The following is a 25,615-nucleotide window of genomic DNA, read 5'->3' as shown; positions in this document are numbered from 1 at the left end:
ACATATCGCTGCACCCACCATAGGTATTCTTATACTTCCGAGTCTATAATGCGTGCACACAGCCGCAGTGGTGGAGTTGGCCAAGAAAATAATAATGAAGCGTTTCTTTTTGGAGAAAGTTCCGACACGAAATATAGAGAAGGAAAAAGAAAGCCGCTACCTTTTCCTGTGACGACATTCTCAGAGAGAGCAATGCCTACAGGAGAGATATATGTTATGTTAGCATCATAATTGATTGCTTTTGGTAACAGACAAGCACAGTAGGCCTAAAAAGATATTTGTGTACCCCCTCTCCCCCCTCCCCTGCGCAGAAAAAGGTAATGCCACGAACGAAAGGACGCCAAAGATGTGTTAAAGTAGGCCAGTCTCTTACATTGCATTGCACAAGGCCGACTCACATGTGGGAATTGAAAAAAAGTAACAAATGAAATGGTTCTAGTTGCAGCATGGCTTCTGCACCAAATGAATGCTTCACTCGATCTGGGCACTCAAGAGCAGAACGGGTACATGTGGTTCCTCACTTTCAATGCACTATATTAAACAAGGCTGTCAGTTTTCATGACCTTTTTATTATTATTATTTTTGCATCAAAGGCAATGTATATACAGTCTAATATGGCATTATCATTAAAGCTAAGCTTTCTTCACAAGACCCGCTGGCATTTGCTGGCCAGCTGCTGCTGCAGTTTCGCTGAATAGCTCACACACAGAAAATAAAAATAGTTACTTTGTCCAGTGGTGGAATTGGACCTTGCTCTCCCCCACACAATGACTAGATGGCCACAATCACACACATGCTTTCCTTGTTCGAACTCCAACTAGCTATTCGAGATGATTGGCATGTGTGTGACATTGCATAGCACATTTTCATTAAGTCACAGAGTCAAAAATAAATAGAACCTTACCACTGTGTCTCTTTTTTTTTTGCGTCGTACACCTCTCTGCACACATACGTCTCATCCTCACCATTATCCCATTGACGAACATCAAATATCATCTTCGTCCTTGTGCCATCACTGCATTGGAATCTCATAGTGAGCATGAAGATACTTCACCATCAGCATCTTTATGTACCCTGTGCAAGATGGTCTATACAACGATGTCACGAGGATGAAGGCGTTGAGGGAAAAATGGTCAAGAGAAGCGTATGCACAGAGCAGTGCAACACATATGTAAATACATTTAAGCCTTTTGTAGCCCTCTGTCCTTGTGGCACATGCACTCATTGCAGGGGATTGAACAAGAATGGGCATTTATGCGGTGGGCAAAGACTCATGCATATGCCAGATATAATGCAAATAAGCCATTGCGAAAAATGCAGTATTTGGTTATGAGGTTTGTTCACTTTAAAATGCCTACAAAATTACACTTGCATGTTGTAGCAGTGATTTATTCGATTTCTCAGGACACATACAAGTGCGCCCACTTGCACTGCGTCACCCATCCAGCCGTTCAAATATAGCCACAAGGCTGGTAAATACATCCTGCTTGAATATACAGTGAACCCTCACTTGAGTGACCTTTAAAGGACCCAAGGAAATACCGTAGTTCACTAAACTGAATATTCACTAGAACATGGAACAATATGGCCCAGCATGCACACGTAGAGTCAAAAGTGTGAAATGCAATTTATGGAGTTTTGTAGTCAATATATACGAAGTGCATAACAGTTGCTGCTGCTTATCTGATATTGAAAAAAAAAGTTTCTTTTCCACCGGTGTTCTTAAAAGCTAGTAGTAACAAAGCTGTCCAGAGAGTGTGTTTTTGTGCATTTCCTCTGGCACAGCTAGTTGCTGAGACACGAAGTCTCGCAATTTTCAAGGCATCCTACAGCCTCGCGCCTCGGCTGGAATTACAGGATATGAATCATCCTCCGACATTGCAGCTTCCTCGTCGCACTCTTCCTCTGCAGCACAAACACTGGAAACAGTGTTTGTGCTGCAGAGGGACAATCAAACTACAATCATACAATCTGCTACAATCATAAACAAATATACCTGACTAGTTAGATACTGACAGTGGTGGGTTAGGTTGAGAAAGATTTAACTTTAAGAAGCAGGTTTAGCTACAAAGCATTTTTTTTCAGCAATCCAACACAGTGCGAAGAGAAGAAAACAGAAATTTCAACCGCATACATTTCAAATATATTTAAATAATTTACACAAACACAATACAAAATACTAAATTACAACAACTTCTTGTACGTTATATTAAGCTAAAGAATGAGGCCTGAATTCCAAAGAGTGTTCACTTCTTTTCTCGCACCCTCGGTCACCTTTGCGGGCCCCTTTTCTCGAGCTTCGCGGCGACAATGCCCCGAATGTGCTGCTGGCAGCTTTGCCCGACTCGAGCGTTTGCGCGGCCTCGCCGGAACTCGACATGGTCCTACTCGACCCAAAGCGGCGAGAAAGTGGGGCGCCTATCCGGCTGACCGGGCTGGCCGACGCACCGGCGTCGACGTGGCGGCGCCGTTTCGCCGCGGTCCTCTGCGGCGCGGCTGCCGGAGGCGCCGCAGTCTCAACGCCGCCGACTTTTCGCCTTCGCGTCTCCGCGCGTCACCGACGGTCGAGACCCGGAACCAGAGCCTCGGCTCTCGGCACTTCGCTGCGCCGGGACCGGGGGTGCTGCGGGAGGAGTAGGACGCGTAGAACCACGAGCGACGCCGATGCTTCGGAATCCCGGTGACGGTGGGCAAGGCGGCGTCACTCGGGGATCGATGAGCAGATCCTCGACGGTTGCTTCCGGAAAGCATCCGCGTCTGACGGTACACCTCGACGGTGGCCGGAGCATCGTCGACGTCGGTCGGCGGGGCTTGATCTGCCGCTCTTCTGCACGCGGTCTTCGTCCACGCGGACACCTCGGCCCCCGGTTGGTTTCGGCCCCCGGTTGGGTTCGGTAGCGGCGACGTCTCCGGAAGTCGGCGCTGGCGTTCCTGGCGTTCGCGTGGCGTCGGGCGTCGGTTGTGCTGCTTCGATCGGAGCGGTCACCGCGATGCGGTACGGGGGAGCGGCAGGCTGTCGGTTCGTCCGCTCCGCGACGTTCGAGTACGTGCGATCGTGCTCGTCGCGTTCTTGGGACTTCCGTCGTCGACCGGTTCCCTTCTCGGGGGACTGCCCAGGGAGCAGGTCGTCGAGAGCGCGAAATGGAACAGCTGTCGACGTGCCTCGTGTCCTCGTGCCAACGAGGCCTCCCGCACGTGCGCGCGCGTACGCGCAACTCCGGCAGGCGATTTTCATTTTTCTCGTTTCACGGTGAACTTTTATAGTAGTCTATGGTTGAAGAAGAAATATTACGTTGAAACTTGTTCACATCATGTAAAAGCGTAATAAATTTACTCAATAGACACAATGATAAAGCGCAATCTAGTCAATCATATGTACTTGAACGCTTTTAGGCATATTACCGCTGGTGGATGATCATAGATGTTATATAAGACGTCGCTGCCTGCCGCAGCGCCATGAGAAGGCACGTGCTTAGAGCCGCCCAAGGGGGAGGAAAATGAGGATGGAATAAAGGCAGAGAATGAGTAATGCCTCCATTGCTGTCGTACTGAGTAGTATGCACGATATAACATATTTGGGGACAAGGATTTAACAACCCATGTGCTACCTGCTTGCCCTTCATCTGTGCCGTCGATTACTGCATATCATCCTCTACGATGAGTACTTCGGGGCTACAACCGCCACCCCCGTTCCTGTCGTCACCTGGACAACTAGTCATCCCATGGGAGCAATGAATTCAAGCGTTCAAGAACTACATGGTGGCGTCGGGCGCCTCTGACCTACCTGCCAGGCGTCGGAAGGCGATTCTGCTCAACTGCGTGGGCTTGGAAGGACAACGTATCTTCCAGACTCTTACGTCGGACGACGACCCGCGCTTTTTGCTTCGAGCGCCACCGGAGGGATGTTGACGACTCCTACCCTAGATGAGTTCGACTGCGCTATTGCGACGCTTGAAGGTCACTACAAGAGCTCTGTCAATGTCACCACAGTGCGTCACCGTTTCCCTCGACGTGCACAAGCCCCAGGTGAGACTGCGGTCGATTACATCACCGCGCTACGAGGTCTCGTAGGAGCGTGCAACTTCGGTGACTTGGTGGACTACATGATGCGCGACCAGCTTATAGAAAAAACTACTAGCAAATACTTGGGTGAACGTCTTTTACTGGAAGAGCCTCTTACGCTTTCCCGGGCCCTTACCATTGCGAGACAGCATGATCAGGCGACTAGAGAAGCGAGAGAACTTGCACGACATGAAGCACAAGTGCATCACGTTAAAAACACTTACACTTCAAATATGAGAGAAAAGCACTGTGGCACGTGCACATGCTATACGACGCCAACTGAAAGTCGTCGAGCTCTGAAAGATCAAGAATGTTATCGTTGTGGTTCTTTGGACCATCTGGTGAATAGTCTTCACTGCAAAGCTAAGACACATCAGTGTTGCAGATGTGGCAAGACTGGCCATCTGGAAAGGGTGTGCAAGTCTTTCTGAAAGTGTGACAAAAAAATTCAGCATGTCACAGAAGACGACACTGATACAGCTGATACGGACAATCACATAAGTGTTTGTCACATCTGGAGCCGTAAGAAGGGAACTTATGCAGTGTTGGAAATTGAAGGAATTTCCGTGTCGTTCCTGATTGACACTGGATCATCGGTTCCAATCCTAGCCGAAGAACTTTACAGACATCATTTCGATACTGTATTTCCTCTGACATCAACATCCGTCCAGCTCCTCGATTATCCTAAGTCTCAATTCCTTTAAAAGGATGCTTCATTGCTCCAGTTTCATTTCATGGCAGATGCACTTCTGTACGTTGTGTCGGGAGGAACAACCATTCTTGGTTTAGATGGTATCACGGCTCTGGATATAAAGATTCAAGGGTCGCCTCTCATGTGTCTGCTAATGACGCAAGAAACTCCTGTGCTCCCTCCTGAATTACGTTCCGAGTTCGAGCACAACTCCAGCAGGCGATTTTCATTTTTCTCGTTTCACGGTGAACTTGGTTGAAGAAGAAATATTACATTGAAACTTGTTCACATCATTTAAAGCGCAATAAATTTACTCAATGGACACAACGATAAAGCGCAATCTAGTAAATCATATGTACTTGAACGCTTTCAGGCATATTACCGCTGGTGGATGATCAGAGAGACTTCAGAAATTCATTGCACAGTCGTTGCACCCGGCATAGAAATCCTTGGTCTTATATACTATATAGTGCATGCACACACCCTCAGTGGTGGAGTTGGTCAAAAAAAATATCAATAAAGCTATTCTTTTTTTGGAGAAAGTTTTGACGCGAAACGTAGACAAGGAAAAAGAAAGCCCTTTCTTTTTTGCTAAGATGATATTTTCATAGAGAGCAATCCTTACACGTTAGATGTATATTGGCATCTTAACTGATTGCTTTTGGTAATGGACATCACAGTCAAGCACAGGTCTAAAAATACATTTGTGTACCCCCCTCCCTCCCCCCCACACAAAAAAAGGTAGCGTCATGAACAAGAGGAGGCCAAAGTTGCGTTAAAGTAGGCCAGTCTCTTATATTGCATTGCACAAGAGGTCTCACACATGGGAAGTGAAAAAACAAAACAAAAAGCTGTTAAGCACAGCATGGCTTCTGCTCCGATTCAATGCTTAATTCACTTTGGGCACTCAACAGCAGAATGGGCACATGTGGTTCCTCACCTGCAGCGCAGTATATTAACAAACCAGGCTGGCTGTTTTCATTACCTTTTTTTTCCATCAAAGGCAAGATATCTATCTGTTAATAACGCAATCGTTTTAAAGCAAAACTTTCTTCACAAGCCCTGCTGCCCTTTGCTGGCCAGCTGCTGTTGCAGTTACACTTAACTCATACACAGAAAATAAACACCTTGTCCAGCGGTGGAATCGTACCTGGTTTCCGCCGCACAATGACCAGATGGCCACAATCGCACACATTCTTTACTTGTACCAACTCCAACTAGCTATCCAAGATGATTGGCATGTGTGTAATGTTGCGTAGCATATATGCCTGTTTTCATTAGGTCAGCGCACAAAGAATAATGGAAGAAGCTTACCACTGTGCCCCCCCCCCCCTTTCTTACGCATCCTGCACAACTCTGCATGCAACTCTGCTGCATGGGTTTGGCTTGGCAGCCTGGCTGCTAGGTCGGTCACTCCCTTGGCGGATACATTTGTGGGTATATATACGAAGGTTATATGAAAGTTCCTGCGAAGCAGCATATGTGCTGCTTTGTATGCGAACCTCTGTTCTCCATAACAAAAAATTAAGTTCTTCCGTCATCAATGTTCTTCTCTCAACAAGCATCATATGTTGCCTTCGTTTTCATGATATCGCTGCATAAACGTCTTGCGCTGGGCATCCGATTCAGAGGTTGCATTTCGGCATAGCTTGTGAACGATGCAGTGCGTAAACACAAGAACTGCATCGCAATAAAGTTGTGACATTGGTGGGTGATAAACTAGCATCCTATGAGATTACGCACTGCATAGGATGAAATTAAACAAAATTGTATGCATTACCATCAGCTGCAAAGCATTTAGTTGCGCACATAGATTTCAACATGTGCATTGGATCTGCATATTTTTTTTTTGTTTTGATGATGATGGTCCAACCTACTACAGCAAGCAGATGTGCATGCTTGTTTCACCCGCTCGTCTTGTTTTGCTCAAAACAGTAGCAGTGGAATGAAGCATTTCTGCAGGTGGCATGTACACAAAGTTTGTGACAATCAACAGAGTGGAAAATGAAGACAAGCCAAAGGAACTGCATCATGAAGTACTGACTAATAACTAAAGGTTTTTTTGGGAGGAGCTGACAAAGCAATAGACAGTGTTAGCATTCTACGGACGAAATCATAAGCTCATTGCCATATAAAGATGGGAGAACACAGCACATGATAATGACTACAAAGAAATGTTGTTTAATACTTTATGGGCAAGTGTTGCTAAAAACAATGATATGCTAAGTTCTTGGCTTCAGTGTTGCCACATTAGTAATGTAGAGCAAATGCAGTGTAAAGCTCTGTTTCACATCCAACAAGCACCCTCTGTACTAGTTCTACGCAAAGCCATAGGTAGCTTAAGGTTAAACTTGCTTAGGCAACAAACCTATTCTGTAAAAGGTTCTGCAAAATTTTTTCACTTTTCGTGAATGTTCATATTCTCTGTGTATTTTGCACATTTAGATGAAAAGTGATCATTTATTTCGGGTACTTTTATGTCCATTCCTTAGAGGGTTAAAAAGAGCAGCAAAAGTTACATAGCTGTCTGCACGCTGACTTTACAGTTTACCGTCAAGGAATGTAATTACTGTTTTAGTGCTAAAAATGGTGTGCTTACGCGAGCATAGCCCCCTTTTGTTAATTGCATGTGGTTCAGCAATCAGGCGAGCAGTCTAGTCCTATTACCTTGCACTAGGAAAGGTATGCAAGGCCACTTATCCTGGACACTATCTCTTAAATAGGTTGATATCAACGAGGGAGACTAGTTGCATATAGTATGCCACCAGACTGATGCCTGTGACACTTAGTTGATTTCTTTGTCTCCCTGGCTGTGAGACGCTGCATTTAGACAAAACAAATGATGCAATGCGAGTGTTTGCCAAATCTACCATGACGGCCGAAGACAGTCACAAGACGCATTTGTTACTGAGATGCAAAGAAAGGCTGCACCACAGTTGAGGATTTCGCAACCTCAAAGCATCACATGACAATGTGTTACCAGTGCAAATGACTCGGAGAAAGGGCTGTTTGTAAAATGAAATTGATATCTCTCTCCCTTCTAATTTTGCATTTTCTTTTTTTGCCTGCTCAGCATCTGTGTTGCATTTGCAATTTGGTGTAAACCTGGAGAAGTTGTATAGATCTGCAAATTTATTTATTACAATATTTATTTGATTATAGGTGGTCACAATTATAAGGCGAGGGTGCAGTTGGAAACCCATTAAATGAAGTTAAGTATGCACATTAATATGAGGCGATATAGAGTAACAGATGGGTTATTCAGGATCGGCTGGGATTACCCGAAGTACTGAATTATTAACACAGCCAAAACACAAAATTGCGACCATGAAATTGGGGGGAAGGGAGCTTCAACAGTGTGGGTTACATGTATACGCAAATTTTGCCTTTAAGTGTGACTTCACGGCAGTGCAATTTTCACCCTGTAGTGTGGAGAAAGGGCTGTTTGTAAAGTAAAGTTGATATCTCTCCCCCTTGTATTTTGCATCTTCTTTTGCCTGCTCAGCATCTGTATTCTGTATGGCATTGCATACCGCAATGCCATAAAGCCACACAATAAGGCAAAACTCACACTGCCATGAAGCCACACTTAAAGGCAAAATTTGCGTAAAGGGGGGGGGGGGGGCGAATGACTTCAAGGCTAAGGATTCTGGGAAAAAGCATTGCATTATAGTTGAATAAATACGGTGTTTTACACATGAATGTGACAGACACACACATACACAGATATGTCACACACACCTAGTTCATGTTTTTTCCCTTAACTGTGTTTAGAACTGCTGCCTTGCATGTGTAACACAGGGCCAGGCAACGGACCTCCAGATTCATGCTGAGGAGATCCTGAAGTTGAAGAGGACCATCAACATAATCTACGCAAAGCACACCAAGCAGCCCCTGGAGACCATAGGTGAGCCATTCTTGTGTTTTGCTTACAAGTGAGGTCTCCTGTCTACTAATGTGTTAGTTTTGTGTCGACCTCAAAGCCAAATTTTGTAAGCCATTCAGATTTCTCTGAGTGGCGTTCAAATACTTTTTATCTCATCTGCTCCTAAGTTCATTGTCTTGTGCCTTGTCTTGGGTGAATCTTTTAAAAGGTTGATAATTTACCCACAGCCACAGACTGCATAGAGGCTCTTGAGTTATTGTGCTGATACGCATCAGTACTTGTAGTCAAAATTTGCAAACTTAGACCTGGGTTCACATGACGGACGTGAACATGGAAAAATCGGTCACATGACATATGAGTGCATCAGATCACTTAGCGGCTAGCATTTTAATGAGAGAGGAGAAAAACAGATGACAGCATGAATGAACTAACACTACTCTCTTTCCCCAAAGTATGGCTGTAGGCTGATTGTAGAGACATGATGGAACGCTGCTCTCTTTATGAGCATCAGTCATGTCTTATTCGCTGCATGTGCTAGTGACTTTCATTTGAAGATGGTTGTTGCCAGACTATATTATTTCACTGTCACTATTTTGGTATTTGCCTAGAAAAATATTGATGGCAATTTTGCTTTCTGATGTACCCTAAATCATTTTGTGGAGGGCCAAGATGACCCTACGGGAATAGGATGATGTATGATCTTGCGACAGGCCATTTGCAAGGTCAAATTAAAACTCAATTCATCATGTGAATCCAGTTAGAACTGTTTTGCACACTAGAACCTATATGTCTTGAACAGGCTAGCCACTTGCAGCATCTTCTTCATTCAACTAAACTTCAACTCCCAAGACCAAGTACAGGTGTAAATAATTGAAAGAAATTTTTGTCCCAGCACAGTTTGCATAACCTTTTCACAGCCCGTTGTGCTGACTCCTGCTGCTGTTGTCTGAAAATGCAGAAAGCGCCATGGAGAGAGATCGGTTCATGAGTGCCATGCAGGCCAAGGAGTTTGGCATCATCGACTCCGTCCTCGACCACCCACCAACTATCGAAGCGCCCACCGAGACAAGCTAGTACACGTCAAGCTCGTCAGGCATGCTTTTGTACATTTGTAACAATTTTCACAGATTGAGAGCAGTAAAACGGAGAACACCTGTTCACAGCAGCCTCTTGTATATTGCCACGTGGCGGTAGTCACAGTGCTGTTGTAGTAACAAGAGTTCCTGAAAACTTAAAACTTTATGCTGAGGTTTCTAGAGAAAGATCTTGCACTGCAATTATTCGGCCACCGTGAGAAATCTTGGGCGGTGCATAGACTTTTTTCTATGATTTGGTGCAGCTTCTATGGGAAAGCCCGTTCTTGCTTCTTTTATTCTTCTTTTAAGGCTCACTTTGGTTGTGATGCTTGCCTCACAATGTTTACTAGACTGCCGAAGTGTTTAATGTTCACAGCAAGTGCATATTATTGTGTAATTTTGTGCGTAGAAATAATATCAGTACTAGATGACAGTTTATGAATAGAAATGGTGACCAGGTCTGGTCAGTGTTTTTTTTTTTTTCCTTTTCTTTGATGTAACGTTTTCAAAGCAAATGGTAGCAGTCAAGTGCTAAGTGAGATTAGTAATCATTGCTGTATTACACATTTTTAATGACAAATGAGATTTAACAGGGCTAATATAATGAGCCACATCAATTTTGTTTTTACACGCTGTACAGACAAAGCCAACAGAAATCAGTGTAACGTGCATCAGTGCAGTGTACAGAAACAGAAGTGCCAGGCTTTCCTCTAGTATTCTTGGTGTGAATACTCTATGTCTGAAATTGCATGTGCGCTAATTATGATGGTGACACGCACGGAAGTGTAATTAAATGCAAGGCTACGTTGAAAACTGAATACAGAACTACATCGAAAATGAGAGAAAGAGGTAAATAGCAGGGATCATATTAACCAGACAAACATCTCGGTAGGTGTAATGTGACAGCATTTTTCACTCAATTCTCTTTCTTAATGTCCACCGGTCACAACTGGGCAATCCTGATGTTAGTGTTGGTGAAGTGCATCTTGGGCCACCGACAAGTGAACAAGAAAATTGGAATAGAATTGTACCATTATCCCAGCCCTGATTGGCTAGCCTGCATAAGGGCAAAGACATTGAGGTCGAGCAGATAGAAAGATCAGGCATAAAAACTGATAGTTTGCGTGAACTGCACGACGTGTGTATGTGGCCATTCAATGCTATCGGCTTTAGCACTATCAGCAGCACGCATAGCTTTTCAGGCCACAACGTACCTGCAAATTCTTTTGTACTTTTCAGAAAGTTCATGAATTCAGGCTTGTTCTAAAATCTTGCAAAAGCTTTGCCTGGTTTTTATGAGACAAACTCTGTTCACGAAAAAAAACTTGGAGCTCTCTGACCATACCCTTGGAAGTCTTCCAATCGTTGAAGGACACCAGAAGGACACTTGCTTGGAGCAAGTTTATTCTGACAGTTTCGCGAAGCAGGCGAAATCAGCAACAGCAGAGCCACTGAATCAGTCAGTGATCTAATAATAGCGCATTGCTTGCTAGTTTGTGCCATTCAAGTTTGTGACAGCTTGTGTGCTGCATCTTAGGGTAAATTGCGGTTAATAATTTGTGTATGGATCTCACTTGGGGTCTGTGCACAGGGCATTATTTGAAAATATGCATGATATTCCCCTCTCTCCCCCCATCTTTTTTAAAGTTTCGCACTGGCAGGTGCGCAATACTCATGTGTGAGACTATTCACCCAGTATCTTTGCCTCTGCTAGGGTTCAGCCAAGCAATTGACTTAACATATTTACACGCATTGTGGAAAAAGCAGAATAATATTCACATGCACAGACGATAAACAGATGGTATATTCTCACTTTTTTTATGTTCGTATTCCGTGTGCATACAGTATGTTCCACCTAATAGCAAGTTTTGCTAGTATTCACACAAATCTCAATGAAGTAGGGGGATTTAGTGAAGCACTATAGTGGAAGGTTTCGCACTACAGTTTGTACCTGTGAGTGTCTGCTAAAAAGGTAATCGCCTGCTATTTTTAAATTCGCATTTTGTGTGGCAAATGAAGGTCCTCGACCTCAAAACCCTCGAATAAATGCTGGGAAGCCTCAGAGCATCATAAATAATCATATATAATAGCCTTTTTATGCGCTGTTTTCCATATAGTTTCCCAGGAGGCTACTGTGCTGTGACGTTGATATATGGTTGAACCTTAGATTTGTGAAATTGCACCTGACAAAAATTTTTTATATCCTAAATTCATCACACAGCCTGATATTGGTGAAGAAGAAATTCGACAATTACAATACTCAGTATTGCAAAATTTGAGCACAGCTGTATGTGTGTTTGCATTTCACGATATATTGGGTGCCATGGACAATCTATCTCGTGCTGCACATTGTAAACAGAGCGAGGTGTGGCGAGACTGCCTCGCTAATTGGGAGATTGCGATAGGCAGTGCGTGGGTGACGTGTGGGTGCAATTAACGGCAGCCGCCGCACAGACAGATCTAGCTCTGCTCATGCAGCACTTTGTTTCCATATGTCATAATGCTGGAAGCGTTCGCGGCACGTCTTATCGATGGCGTCATTGACGTACAGACGAAAGCACGCTACTCTGGTGCCATCTCGTAGCGGTCGTTGCCGCAGAGCCCATCTTGCACTTTCGCCATACACTCCTCCTCCGCTTTCCTCCTCATCCTCTCGTTGCTATAGCAGTCTCATCCCCCGCTGTGCTTCGCGTTCGCTCTTTCATCTTTTGCTGTGCTCATTCGTTCGGTTATGCCCGCTAAATGCAGGAATGTGCGCCTAGGAGCTGTGCTCTAAAGATATGTTTGCGATCGGCTCATGCAAAATGAATGTAATCATATGCCCTTATGCCTCTGTAGGGCTCGTGCTTGATCACCAACAGGGTGCACTGGTATGAACTTATCTATGCAGAGCTTCCCGTAGACAGCCACTCGGCCGACCATTGCCAAATCGTCCCAGCCATTCATCACATCTCTAGATTCAATTGTATTATTATACACAAATATATCCGACTAGGCAGATAACTGACCACCACTAAACCATGGGCAAGGCTGGGAAGGCTTTAAAAAAAAGATAAAGAGCTACGGTTATGAAGTATTTTTTTCATTAATGCAGGACAGTGTGAAAAGAAGAAAACACAAATTCCAACCGCAAGCATTTTAAATATATTTAAATAACGTACACAAATATAATAGAAAAAATTAAATTACAAGAGCTTCTTGCTCGTTGACTTTAAATAAAATAAATTACACCCGTGCTAAATAATTTTCACTTATTCTTCTTCCGGCCTCGCTCGCCTTTGCCGGCCGACTTCTCGAGCTTCACGGCGAGGGCGCCCCGAATGCGCTGCAGGCAGCTTTCGTTGAGAGGCGCGTTCGCGGCCCGTCGCCGGAAATCGACATGGTCCAGCTCGACCCGAGCGGGCAAGGAAACGGTGCGCCCATCCGGCAGACCGCGCTAGCCGACGCACGGCCGTCGACGCGGCGGCGCGGTTTCGCCCCGCGCCGCCCGCGCTGTGCGGCCGGCATCGCGGCGGCAGAGGGTCGTCCCGAGCCGGCGGTCCCTTGCGGCGCGGCTGCTGGAGGGGGCGCAGTCGCAACGCCGCCGACTTGTCGCCTTCACGTCTGCGCGCGTCACCGTCGGTCGAGACCGGGAACCACCTGGACCAGAGGAGCTGCCGGAATAGCAGAACGCATGGAACCGCGGGCGACGATTCGGAATCCCGACGACGGCGGGCGAGGCGGCGTCGCTCGGGGATGAGCACGGTCCTCGAAGTCTGGTTCCGGCAAGCGTCCTCGGTTGGCGGTTCTTCGACGGTGGACGCAGTGTCGACGTCGGTCGGCGGGGCTTGTTCTGCCGCTCTTCTCCGCGCGGTCCTCGTCCACGGACGCCCATCGTCAGACGCGGTATCGCACAGACGACGTCGGCACCGGTGGGTTTCGGTATCGGCGACGTCTTCGGAAGTCGGGGCTGGCGTTCCTGGCGTTCGCTTGGCATCGGGCGCCTGTTGTGCTGCTCCGGAGCCGTCATCGAGGCGGTGGGAGCCCGCTACCGATTCGACCGCTCTGGTCTTCTCTGGCGGGCGGCGTCTCGCTGGCACTCTCGCTTGGCGACGGTAGCGAAGGCTTGAATTCTTTCGCTGGGGGGTTCGAGTGCGATGTTGCTCGTTGCGTTCAGGAGACGTCCGTCTTCGACCGCTGCCCTTCTCGAAAGACTGCGGGTCGTCGAGAACACGAAATGGAACGACCGTCGACGTGTCTCGTGACCGCGTGCCAACGAGGCCTCCTGCACGTGCGCGTGTGTGCGTGCAATACCGCCAAGCGATTTTCATTTTCCTCGTTTCACGGTGGCCTTTTAGTCCGTGGTTCAAGAAGAAACATTACATCGAAGCTTTTTTCATTTTTTAGTCATTTTATGGTTCCCCAATGGTCAGTGACATTAAAGTGCACCTATAGTTAATTATACGTACTTGAACGCATTTCCGCTGGTTGATGATGGTGGTGGTTTCACCAATTAATTACACAGACTTGCACGTAATCGCCGTAGAAGTTCTTACACTTCTGAATCTATAATGCATGTGCGCACCCATACTGGTGGAGTTGGCCAAGATATTAATAAAGCTTTTCCTTTTGGAGAAAGGTTGGACACGTAATATAGAGAAGGAAGAAGAGAGCGCTTACCTTTTCTTGTGATGAAATTCTGAGAGAGAGCAATCCCTAGAGGAGAGATATATGTTAGCATCTTAATTGATTGCTCTTAGTAATGAACATCATAGTCAAGCACATTAGGTCTAACACGATATTTCTATATTTCCACCCCCCTCCCCCCGCCACCAAGAAGAAAAGAAAGCCAATGCCATGAACACAAGCAGGCAAAAGTCGTGTGAAAGTAGGCCAGCAGTGTACACTGGATTGCACTATACCACTTACATGTGAGAATAGAAAAAAACAAAAAATGAAGTGATTTTAGTCACAGCATGGCTTCTGCACCAAATGAATGCTTCATTCGATCTGGGCACTCAACAGCTGAATGGGCACATGTACTTCCTCACCTTCAGTGCACTATAGTAACAAACCAGGCTAGCTGTTTCCATGACTGTATTATAATTTCTTTTTTTTTTGCATCAAAGGCAATGTAATGTATATGTTGTCTAATATGGCATTATCTTTAAAGCTAAGCTTTATTCAGAAGCACTGCTGGCCTTTGCTGGATACCTGCTGCTGCAGTTATGCGTAACAGCTCGCACACAGAAAATAAAAATAATTACTTTGTCAAATGGCAGAATTGCACCTTGGTCTCCCATGCACAGTGACCAAATGGCCACATTCCGCACGCATACTTCCCTTGTACCAACTCCAACTAGCTATACAAGATGATTGGCATGTGTGTGATGTTGCATAGAACGTGTTGCAAGAAGGTGGGCTCGGTGGCTGTGCCACTATGCAGTCATTCAACCCGCTCGTTTTCGCTACGCAGGTTTTTGCACCGCTCATCACCCAGATGCTATTCCTGTCCCTGGTTCCCGCCCCTTCGCATGCCACCTGTGCCATCGAATCCCTTCATTTCAAATCTCCCGCCGGCCTTGCTGCACAGCTGCCTGCAGTTTCAGCCTGCCCGGCGGCGCTACCTCTGCTATTCCTCGACTGCCCCCGGACTCTCCCATGGTCATCGACAGCGACAGACACGACGACTATAAAAGCGCATCATCCGTGCTCGGCGCTCTGTGGGCTCGGTGGCTGTGCCACTATGCAGTCATTCAACCCGCTCGTTTTCGCTACGCAGGTTAGTAAGCAATACTCTCTTTTCGCAAAAAAATCGAACAACTACTGTCTCCTGCAGCTGCCGAGCCCACAGTGCTGCCTTTCTATTGCTCTCGAATGTGCTGATGTCATGCTTACCCTCTTGCTCTTGGCTGGCGACGTTGAATCACACCCAGGCCCCGAAAAGGTGCTAGAACAACTGAAGAAACTGTCTGATGGACAGTCACATTTAATCGCCGAGGTCCAAGGACTTAGAAATCAACTTACTACTACGGTACAAGCTATTTCTGATCTGAGTAACAGGTTATCCGCCCTGGAAACTAATTATCAAGATGTTGTAACCCTACGCACCGACATAAACACCATTTGCGCTAACACCACCCAAACAACCAAAGAAATCCGAGGTATAGAAGCCCGTTTGGATGATGCCGAAAATCGCTCACGACGTAACAATTTAATTTTTTACAACATTAAAGATGAGAATGCATCCGAAACATACCCCGAATCTGAAGAAACAGTCCTCCGCCTGTGCCGTCATCACTTAAACTTATCCATTGACCCCAAAGAAATTGAAAGGGCTCACCGTCTCGGGCACCATTCTGCTAATCGCATACGACCCATAATAGTCAAATTTACATTTTATAAAACCAAGGAGCTGATTCTTTCAAATGGCCGTAAGTTAAAGGGCACCAATTACAGCATAGGCGAGGACTTTTCACGCCCTGTCCGAGAAGCGCGAAAGCACCTTGTAAAGTTTGCCAAAGCTACTAACACTAAATTTTCCTTGCACTATAAAACCTTGTGTATCGGTACTAAACGTTATGCATTCGACGAGTCATCACAATCTGTACATGAAATCTCATAGCATACGACTTATCGCCGCACTACTAATCTTCCTTGTAAAAGCCCTCGCGGTAAACTGCCAAATCTTTCTTTTTCTATTATCTTTACCAACATACGTAGCTTCCTCCCAAAGCGTGAACACATCTGTAATCTTGTTTCTTCATCTGCCAGCAATATACTCATACTAACAGAAACGTGGCTAACAGACGACGTCACCAATCCGGAAGTTTTGGCTGATTTGCCGCAATTTAACGTTTTTCGCAAGGACCGCAAGAGCTCACGAGGAGGAGGTGTTCTTATTGCCACTAACCAGCTGTTGCCTTGTTCTGTTATTAACATCCAATCGGAGCTTGAAATACTATGGGTAATCTGTCGTTCTATACCACAAATCGTCATACTAGGCGTCTGCTACAGACCCCCCTCCAGTAATGCAATCTTTTCTTCGCAGTTAAATGATAGTCTGAATCAAATAACTGGCAAATATCCCAACGCGCGCATTATTATTTTTGGTGATGTTAATTACCCCTCCATTGACTGGCTGAACCTAACACCAACAGGCAACACCGAAATAACTAACTTCCTTGACGTTTGTTTGAATTTCAATCTCACCCAGTTAGTAACTGAACCCACACGAGTCACACATGAATCCTCCAGCATCTTGGATCTTATTCTAACTAGTCACCCAGAAAGTTTATCATCGCTTACTTACCTCCGCGAAATAAGTGACCACAAAGTTTTACACGCTACTTTCACCGTCACCCCTGAATCGCGTCAAACTTTCCACAAAACAATTCGCCTCTATGACAGAGGGAATTACGAAGAAATTAATAATCACCTGACGGCGTCATTTCCAAACTTTGAGACGGGTTTCAATGATCGATCCCTGGAGGATAATTGGCTCACTTTCAAAACTAAAATTGCCGAACTCACCGCGAAGTTTATTCCCACCATCACATTTCGTGCAAGTCACAACAAACCATGGTTTTCAAAGCTCTTGAAGACACTCGAGAACAAAAAAAAGAGACTTTTCCGTGCAGCAAAACGCAACCCAAGCGCATGCGCCTGGGAGAAATATTACACAGCCGAATCAACATACCTGCAATCTATCCGTAACGCAAAACGCGATTTTTTCCAAACTGACCTCCCCAAGATCCTAATAAATAACCCGAGGAAGTTCTGGAAAGTACTAAATCCTCAACAGGCTCCGATCATCACACTAGCTAACCCACTTGGCGAGATGACAAGTGACATTGACTGTGCAAATATTTTTAACACCGCTTTCTCATCCGTCTTCACACACGAAACCGATATGCCACTTTCTACTGCAACTACCAACCCAAGTTTGCCTGTGCCTTCAATCACGTTTTCTGCGCACGGCATTATATGTATTATAGAAAATATCGAGATGTCATCTTCAGCGGGTGCTAATGAAATCACCCCCAAGTTCCTCAAAAATACTAGCCATGCTTCCGCACCGTATCTATCAAAACTTTTTGCACAATCACTTTCCACAGGTAGCATTCCCAGCGATTGGAAGGTGGGGAAGGTTGTTCCGGTCTTCAAATCAGGTAACAAAGAATCACCCCTTAACTACCGCCCCATCTCTTTAACAAGCGTGCCGTGCAAAATCATGGAACATGTCATTTATTCCCACATAATGAATTTTCTTGACTCTATTAATTTTTTTCATCCTGCTCAACATGGCTTCCGTAAAAACCTATCCTGTGATACACAATTGGCTATTTTCATCCATGACGTGCATATGAACCTTGACTGTAACCTTCAAACTGATACAATATTCCTGGACTTCGCGAAAGCATTTGACAAAGTACCCCACCAACGCTTGCTACTAAAACTTTCATGGTTAAACCTTCATCCTAACATTTTACAGTGGATAAGTGAATTCCTTGCTAACTGCACCCAGTATGTTTACGTTAATAATCAAGCCTCTAGTACTCTTCCCGTAACATCAGGTGTCCCGCAAGGATCAGTCCTTGGCCCGCTATTATTTTTAATATACATTAATGACCTACCAACGCATGTCTCTTGTAACATCCGTATTATCGCCGACGACTGTGTCATCTATCGCACAATCAATAACACCTCTGATCAGCACGCCCTCCAGAATGACTTAAACAGCGTACAGAACTGGTGTAACCAATGGCTCATGGAACTAAACCCCAATAAATGTAAACTCATGTCTTTTAACCGAAAACGTAATCCTCTCCTCTTCTCGTACAAAATCTCGCACGCCACGGTAGAATTAACTCACACTTATAAATACCTCGGCGTAACATTGTCCAATGATCTAACCTAGAACGCACATGTCACAAAAATCATATCATCCGCTAACAGAACCCTTGGATTCTTAAAACGTCATCTACGACATGCCCCACGAAACGTAAAACTACTTGCCTACAAATCACTTGTCCGTCCTAAATTAGAATACGCCTCTGCTATTTGGAGCCCTAACCAAAATTATCTAACAATTTCCCTAGAATCAGTACAAAGTCGAGCCACAAGATTCATATATTCATGCTATTCATATAATGTTAGTATATCATCATTAAAAGCAGAGGCAGGTTTAACATCTCTAGCTTGTAGACGTCGTATTACTAGTATGTGCTTGTTTCATAAACTTTATTACAGCTCACTTCGTCATCCGCCCTACATCAATCCGCCGGCACGTATCTCCCCCCCCATTGGTCGTCCCCTTCAAGTTGCACGGCTTCGTACGCGCACTGCTACTTTCGCATCTTCATTCTTTCCACGCTCAGCCCCGGACTGGAACGGCCTTCCACACGACATCGCCGCAATCATCTGTACATCCAAATTTCTGAATTGTATAACTACTATATTTAACAGCGAATAATTTATGTTCATTACGTGTTTTCTTTGTTTATTATGATTTATACATGTAACCCACCCCTTATGTAACACCCCCAACCCCGGGGGCCTTTAAGGTAATAAAGTGAAGTGAAGTGAAGTGAAGTGACCTGTTTTCATGAACTCAGAGTCAACAATAAATTGAAGAACCTTACCACTGTCTTTTTCTTTCGCATTGTATACCTCTCTGCATCATAAACTTTACCCTCACCATTCTTCCATTGAGAAGCAACAAATGTCACCTTCGTCCTCGTGCCATCAGTGCCTTGACATCTCATAGTGAGCATGAAGATAACTCACCATCAGCATCTTTAGAACCCTGTGCAAGATGCTGTAGCTGCCTCAAAAAGTGGCTCCTACCAATGAGGGGGATTGGCCACACTGGATGGATTGAAACGTACGCCCAACAACATTCAAAAGGGGCAAAGGCGAACAGTCAGAACGAAGCATTTGACAATTAGCTGGCAACACAGATTTTGAGAGTACCTATGCATAAACTAAATAAATAAAAAATAAAAATAAACTTAACTAAAAACAAAGTAATAATAATATGTCCCAAGGTCAGCACTTTAGTAGAATAACCTTTCGGATGTTTCAATGAATTTGTACAGAGCAGTGATCATCAAGCCAGTGCTCCTGCCTAATTGACAAGCACCAACAGACAAAATGTTTGGTGTTGTAAGTGCGAAACCCAGTTCACTAGTTGTAAATGTGAGGAGCATTCTACGGAGGAAAGAGAAGCAGTGGCAAGAATGAAAGAAGTGGTCAATAGTTTGTGGTTCATTACAAAAAGAGCAGAGCTTAGTTATGGATAAACCAGATCTATGAAGGTAAGAATCTAGGTGGAGAACTCTACAGTGGAAGCTCGATAATGCCACCTCACATTGGCGTGAAAGGCATTTGCTTGTGTTCCACCGAAATTTTAGGTGTTGAAAATAGAAAATATGGGTGATTCATTACAACAAATAAATAAAAAGTGTTTAAATCTAGCTCCTGTTATAAAAGAGAAATTGGGAAAGAACATTTAAGACCAAACCATTTAACGATAATGATGTGAGCGAGTCAGCAAGAGTCAATGAGTGCAAGGTGGGCTATACAACGATGTCGCAAGGATGAAGGCAATGTTCGACGCTTGTTGAGGGAAAAATTGTGGGCAGAGGTGTATTCACAGAGCAGTACAACACATGTGTAAATACACTTAAGGCTTTTGCGCCCCTTACGTCAGAGCTGCATATATACTAATTCCGGGGGATTGGCAGGAACGGGCACATACGCAGTGGGCAAAAAATGATGTAGGCCAGATATAGTTCAAAGAAGCCATTGCAAATCATGCACTATTTCATTATGAGGTGTGCGCACTTTAAAATGCTTACGAAATTACGCTTCCATGTTGTAATGGTGATTTATTCTTCAGTTTCTCGGAACATGTATAGGTGCGCCCACTTGCACCAACTTGACGTTCAAGTATAGCCACTGAGCTTGTTCTTGTTCCCTAGTGAGATGGCCCAACCCACTCTGGGGGATCAGCCATAAATTGGGGGATGAAGGAACTGTTTTTCTTTTTTTGAGCATGCATCCTGCTTGCATATACAGTTAAAACTCAATCTAACAAAGCCTGATTTTAAGAAGTTCCCGATCTAACGAAGATATTTCCATTCCCCGGCAGGTGCCTATAGGGCTCAATGTTGTCATCGACCCGAAATAACGAAACTAACTTGGCAACTCGATTTAACGAAGTTTTTCCTGAAATAAATGAGTAAAAAAAGCGGTCACTTCTAATTTTGATGCAGATGGGTTTTTCTTAAAGCGTGCTATCTCAAGCTAATGCTTTAAAACATCTAGGCAACATAGTCACGGCCCTAGCTTTATTTTGACGAGGCTGCACGTCACACCCATGCAGAGATCAACAAACTCAACACCGCCTCGGTAGGGGCAGCAGTGGTTGCTTTCGTTATTTCATAGTTTATGCAACAGATGGCTTGATTAGTGTCAAATTCAATGCCGCGATAGCTTTTGCATGTCGCTATGTGACAATTTTAGGTTTCGAAGGAACGAAAAATTTCTTTCTCGATTTTACAAACTTCCAGATAAAATTAAATAATTAGCATGGTCATCACTTTGTTAAATAGAGTTTGAACTGTATAACTTCTGTAGTAAATGCTTTAACATCCCAGTATTACCAAGTTGCATCAGACACAAAAATGTGTTGCTATATCTGCAACCTTTTAGCACACATGCCGATAATGGCAAAAAGGAAACATTTACGATTGCATCACGAAAAATAAGTAAACAATATCATGATGGCTCCATAGGCCTCTTTCTTGATCACTGACGGGGTCTATTGGCACAAACATATTGATGCAGAGCTTCCCGTAACTGCTTGTTGACAGCTACTCTGCCGGCCGTCAACTGTTGTAGCCATTCGTCACATGTTTTCTATATCAATATTCTATTGTATCAAACAAATATATCTGACTAGGTTGATACTGACAGACCAGCACAAAACAGGGGGTTAGGCCGAGAAAGCTTTAAACTTTAAAAAACAGCTTTGGCTACGAAGCATTTCCTCTTTTCAGCAATGCAACACAGTATGAAAAGAAGAAAACACAAATTCCAATTGCATACCTTTCAAATATATTTAAATAATGTGCAAAACAGAATACAAAATACTAAATTACAATAATTTCTTGCATGTTAGCGCAAGACGAAGTATGACGCCAGTTCCAAATAGTGTTCACTTCTTTTTCTTGCACCCTCGGTCGCCTTTTCGGGCCCCTTTTCTCGAGCTTCGCGGCGACGAAGCCCCGAATGTCCTGCCGGCAGGTTTGCCAGACTCGAGCGCTTGCGCGGCCTCGCCGGAACTCGACATGGTCCTACTCGACCCGAAGCGGCGGGAAAACGGGGCGCCTATCCGGCTGACCGGGCTGGCCGACGCACGGGCGTCGACGTGGCGGCGCCGTTACGCCGCGGTCCTCTGCGGCGCGGCTGCCGGAGGCGCCGCAGTCTCAACGCCGCCGACTTTCCGCCTTCGCGTCTCCGCGCGTCACCGACGGTCGACACCCGGAACCAGAGCCTCGGCTCTCGGCACTTCGCTGCGCCGGGACCGGGGGTACTGCGGGAGGAGTAGGACGCGTAGAACCACGAGCGACGCCGATGCTTCGGAATCCCGGTGACGGTGGGCAAGGCGGCGTCACTCGGGGATCGATGAGCAGATCCTCGACGGTTGCTTCCGGAAAGCATCCTCGTCTGACGGTATACCTCGACGGTGGCCAGAGCATCGTCGACGTCGGTCGGCGGGGCTTGATCTGCCGCTCTCACGCGGTCTTCGTCCACGCGGACACCTCGGACCCGGTTGGTTTCGGCCCCCGGTTGGGTTCGGTAGCGGCGACGTCTTCGGAAGTCGGCGCAGGCGTTCCTGGCGTTCGCGTGGCGTCGGGTGCCGGTTGTGCCGCTTCGATCGGAGCGGTCGCCGCGATGCGGTACGTGTGCGCAGCAGGCTGTCGGTTCGTCCGCTCCGCGACGTTCGAGTGCGACCGTGCTCGTCGCGTTCTTGGGACTTCCGTCGTCGACCGGTTCCGTGATCTCGGGGGACTCGTCGTTGAGAGCACGAAATGGAACGGCCGTCGACGTGCCTCGTGTCCTCGTGCCAACGAGGCCTCCCGCACGTGCGCGCGCGTACGCGCAACTCCGGCAGGCGATTTTAATTTTTCTCGTTTCACGGTGAACTTTTATAGTAGTCTACGGTTGAAGAAGAAATATTACGTTGAAACTTGTTCCCATCATGTAAAAGCGTAATAAATTTACTCAATGGACACAACGATAAAGCGCAATCTAGTCAATCATATGTACTTGAACGCTTTCAGGCATATTACCGCTAGTGGATGATCATAGATGTTATATAAGGCGTCGCTGCCTACCGCAGCGCCATGAGAAGGCGCGTGGTTAGAGCCGCCCAAGGGGGAGGAAAATGAGGATGGAATAAAGGCAGAGAATGAGTAATGCCTCCATTGCTGTCGTACTGAGTAATATGCACGATATAACATATTTGGCGAAGAGGATTTAACAACCCAGGTGCTACCGGCTTGCCCTTCATCTGTGCCGTCGATTACTGCATATCATCCTCTACGATGAGTATTTCGGAGCTACAACCGCCACCCCCGTTCCTGTCATCACCTGGACAACCGGTCATCCTATGGGAGCAATGGATTCAAGCGTTCAAGAACTACATGGTGGCGTCGGGCGCCTCTGACCTACCTGCCAGGCGTCGGAAGGCGATTCTGCTCAACTGCGTGGGCTTGGAAGGACAACGTATCTTCCAGGCTCTTACGCTGGAGGACGACCCGCGCTTTTTGGCTTCGAGCGCCACCGGAGGGACGTTGACGACTCCTACCCCAGATGAGTTCAACTGCGCTATTACGACGCTTGAAGGTCACTACAAGAGCTCTGTCAATGTCACCACAGTGCGTGACCATTTCCATCAACGTGCAGAAACCCCAGGTGAGACTGCGGTCGATTACGTCTCTGCGCTACGAGGTCTCGTAGGAGCGTGCAACTTCGGTGACTTGGTGGACTACATGATGCGCGACCAGCTTATAGAAAAAACTACTAGCGAATACTCGGGTGAACGTCTTTTACTGGAAGAGCCTCTTACGCTTTCCCGGGCCCTTACCATTGCGAGACAGCATGATCAGGCGACTAGAGAAGCGAGAGAACTTGCACGACATGAAGCACAAGTGCATCACGTTAAAAACACTAACACTTCAAATATGAGAGAAAAGCACTGTGGCACGTGCACATGCTATATGACGCCAACTGAAAGTTGTCGAGCTCTGAAAGAGCAAGAATGTTATCGTTGTGGTTCTTTGGACCATCTGGCGAATAGTCTTCACTGCAAAGCTAAGACACATCAGTGTCGCAGATGTGGCAAGACTGGCGATCTGGAAAGGGTGTGCAAGTCTTTCTGAAAGTGTGACAAAAAAATTCAGCATGTCACAGAAGACGACACTGATACAGCTGATACGGACAATCACATAAGTGTTTGTCACATCTGGAGTCGTAAGAAGGGAACTTATGCAGTGTTGGAAATTGAAGGAATTTCCGTGTCGTTCCTGATTGACACTGGATTATCGGTTTCAATCCTAGCCGAAGAACTTTACAGACATCATTTCGATACTGTATTTCCTCTGACATCAACATCCGTCCAGCTCCTCGATTATCCTAAGTCTCAATTACTTTAAAAGGATGCTTCATTGCTCCAGTTTCATTTCATGGCCGATGCACTTCTGTACGTTGTGTCGGGAGGAACAACCATTCTTGGTTTAGATGGTATCACGGCTCTGGATATAAAGATTCAAGGGTCGCCTCTCAGGTGTCTGCTAATGACGCAAGAAACTCCTGTGCTCCCTCCTGAATTACGTTCCGAGTTCGAGCACAACTCCAGCAGGTGATTTTCATTTTTCTCGTTTCACGGTGAACTTGGTTGAAGAAGAAATATTACGTTGAAACTTGTTCACATCATTAAAAGCGCGATAAATTTACTCAATGGACACAACGATAAAGTTCAATCTAGTAAATCATATGTACTTGAACGCTTTCAGGCATATTACCGCTGGTGGATGATCATAGAGACTTCAGAAATTCATTGCACAATCGATGCACCCGGCATAGAAATCCTTGGTCTTATATTCTATATAGTGCATGCACACACCCTCAGCGGTGGAGTTGGTAAAAAAAAATATCAGTAAAACTATTCTTTCTTTGGAGAAAGTTTTGACACGAAACGTAGACAAGGAAAAAGAAAGCCTTCTTTTTTGCTAAGATGATATTTTCATAGAGAGCAATCCTTACATGTTAGATGTATATTGGCATCTTAACTGATTGCTTTTGGTAATAGACTTCACAGTCAATCAGAGGTCTAAAAATATATTTGTGTAACCCCCTCCCTCCCCCCCCCCCACACACAAAAAAGAAGGTAGCGACATGAACAAAAGGAGGCTAAAGTTGCGTTAAAGTAGGCCAGTCTCTTATATTGCATTGCACAAGAGGTCTCACACATCGGAAGTGAAAAAAAAAAGCTGTTTCACACAGCATGGCTTCTGCACCGATTGAACGCTTCATTCACTTTGGGCACTCAACAGCACAATGGGCACATGTGGTTCCTCACCTGCAGCGCAGTATATTAACCAGGCTGGCTGTTTTCATTCCCTTTTTTTTTCCTTCAAAGGCAAGATATCTATCTGTTAATACAGCAATCGTTTTAAAGCAAAACTTTCTTCACAAGCCCTGCTGCCCTTTGCTGGGCAGCTGCTGTTGCAGTTACACTTAACTCATACACAGAAAATAAACACTTTGTCCAGCGGTCGAATCGTACCTGGTTTCCGCCGCACAATGACCAGATGGCCACAATCGCACACATTCTTTACTTGTACCAAC

The 25,615-nt window shown here is 45.5% G+C and overlaps 1 long non-coding RNA gene across 1 annotated transcript; it reads right to left on the bottom strand.

Annotated features, from left to right (window-relative positions):
• Positions 1-2,120: 2,120 nt before the first annotated feature.
• Positions 2,121-23,629, bottom strand: LOC142560644 (uncharacterized). Its single transcript, XR_012823404.1, has 2 exons — positions 22,525-23,629; positions 2,121-2,856 (listed from the first exon to the last, which is right to left on the bottom strand). It is a non-coding gene; the product is annotated as an uncharacterized LOC142560644 (long non-coding RNA).
• Positions 23,630-25,615: the final 1,986 nt, after the last annotated feature.

The sequence above is a fragment of the Dermacentor variabilis genome, chromosome 10 (assembly GCF_050947875.1).
Source record: "Dermacentor variabilis isolate Ectoservices chromosome 10, ASM5094787v1, whole genome shotgun sequence".
Taxonomy (NCBI): Eukaryota; Metazoa; Arthropoda; class Arachnida; order Ixodida; family Ixodidae; genus Dermacentor; species Dermacentor variabilis.
This window is presented reverse-complemented; position numbering and strand designations above follow the sequence as displayed.